This window comes from Calliphora vicina, chromosome X (genome assembly GCF_958450345.1).
Source record: "Calliphora vicina chromosome X, idCalVici1.1, whole genome shotgun sequence".
Classification (NCBI taxonomy): Eukaryota; Metazoa; Arthropoda; class Insecta; order Diptera; family Calliphoridae; genus Calliphora; species Calliphora vicina.
Genome location: NC_088785.1, coordinates 487,195 through 489,694, shown reverse-complemented (window position 1 = coordinate 489,694; position 2,500 = coordinate 487,195).

Genomic DNA, 2,500 nt, shown 5'->3' with positions numbered 1-2,500 from the left:
TATATTGTTCTATTATCATTTATTTCACATTGCATCATATAATATTTTTCAATATATATGATATTTTTTGATATGCAATTAAGAATTACATTTCATTCATATTTCATTTTTACATTTTATACATTTTTGAAAAACACCAAAAAATCTTCACCAAAAAAATCTTATATAAAAAAAACTAAGAAAATACTTATTTTTCTTTATTCGATTTTAACAAAATAAATTTACCAATGCAAATATTGAAATCCCCAAGAATATAAAAAAAATTCTTGTTCTAGAGACCAAAGCATCATAAATAATTTTAGCACATTGAATAAAAATTAATTTTAATATTTCAATAAAGAAAAATTAAAATTATAAAAAAAAAATAAAATAAATAATTACACTAACGAATAACTATACAGTTCAATCAACAAACTAAAAAAATTTGTCGACAAACTTAAATAGATTCATCGTTAGCGGCAAATAAACTAAAAAAAGTTTTCATTGCTCTCCCCACACACAAAATACTATACCACATATATTCAACGCAAATAATAAAATAGATATTTAAAAACCTCAATACACAATATAAAAAACAAGCAAATAGTTCCAACATTCACGTTGTAACATTCTTGCACAATATCATCATTCGCATTCGATTTTCATTCTTAAATCAATTTTAACACACCGTATATTAGTATTTTTGATGTTTTGTGTGAATATTTAGTATCTCTGCATTTTATGTCAAGAGTATATAGAGATAGTTACATACAACTTCCCCGCCAATTTCGTTTTCCGAAACTTTAAAATTGTATATCTTGAGTTCTAAGCAACTTTTTTGAAATTTTCTTTTTGATTATGAATCGTACGAATTATTACTAATTTTTGGATAAAAAAAATTTTTAAATTTTCTAAAATTGTAGATTTTTTTTTTTTGAAATTTCAAAATTTCAAAATTTCTATTTCCCTAACTTACAAAAGTAAGAAAAATTAAAATAAAATTTTATCGATTTTGATAATTTTTTTAAGAAATTTCATACAATATGAACTAATATCAACATCTAAATAGATTTTCTTTTCAAATTGTTCAATATTTCAAAATAAAAAATTTTCGATTTTTTCAAAAATTTTATTATTTTATGAAATATTTCCTTAAATTGTAAAAATTTGTATGAAAAATATACTTTTCTTTATTATTTTTGGGATTTTGTATGAAAATCATTATAGATTTTAGTCCACATTTTTTTCAATTTATAACATTTAACTAATAAATAGTATTATTTTCACAAATTTAACAAATTTGTATAACAATTTAACTTTTCTTTATTATTTTTGGTACTATTATAAAGGAAAATCATTATAGATTTTATTAAATCCACAATACATTTTATATTTTGTTTTGTTTTGTGTAGTAGTATTGTTATTATTAGTAGAGGAGTAAAACTAAATAATTTTAATACATACATCCATCCATCTATACATTCATCTCATTAGCAAACAACATTTTTGTGTATAAGTAATAGAGTAGAGTAGAGTAAAACTAAATAATTTTAATACATCTATCATCAGCAAACAAGGGACAGTATAATTTTCCTAGGGACAGTAGGAAACTCGTTAATCCATTCATATGTGTCACTAATTAGATGACGAGAACTTTGTCTACCTAATGACGTTAATATTTAATTCCGCCGTTCAACCGCGCTTACAGTATCACATTTTTGTGTAAGCATTAAAGTAAAACAACTCTATCGTTATTTTTATCGCTTAATAATGATGTGTGAGCCAATATTTTTTCTTTTTTCACAATGATGTGGCGATGAGAGCCAACATTTTTTTTAAATAAATTTTTCTACTTTGCAATTAGAATGAAACTACTCAGTATTTTTCTTTTTTTTACTTCATAATGATAGGATGAGCCAATATTTTATTATTTTCTTCACAATAATGTGATGAGCCAATATTTTATTAAATTTTTTCATAATAATGTGGTGATGAGAGTCAACATTTTTTTTTTAAATATAGGGAGGTATTTGGCTACCTCCTTATGATCTTAATATTTGCTACAGCCGTTTAAAAAACAAATAATGGCTCAGTACCTCATTATTAAGCGACAATGAAAAAATTCAAAGTAGTTTTACTCTAAAATTTATTTATGGGCAGAATAAAATTTTTCAAAACATTGTTAAGAAAAATATTTATTATTTAGTTAATTTCTTTTCACACATTCAATTTTCAAAATATTCTTCTTTATTATTTGTATAATAAAGAATCTAGTGTTTAATCCATTCAATATCAAAACATCATGAGCTACTTACTCGATTTTGTTAACATTAGAGTAAAACTAGTTAAACCATTCATATTCATCATCACTATTTGTATGATGACGAGGTATTTGGCTACCTTATGATCTTAATATTTAATACAGCCGTTTAAACGCGCTTACTCGAATTTCTTCACATTGACATTCAGAGCACTTGGCAGAATGAAATTTTTCAAAACATTGTTAAGAAAAATATTTATT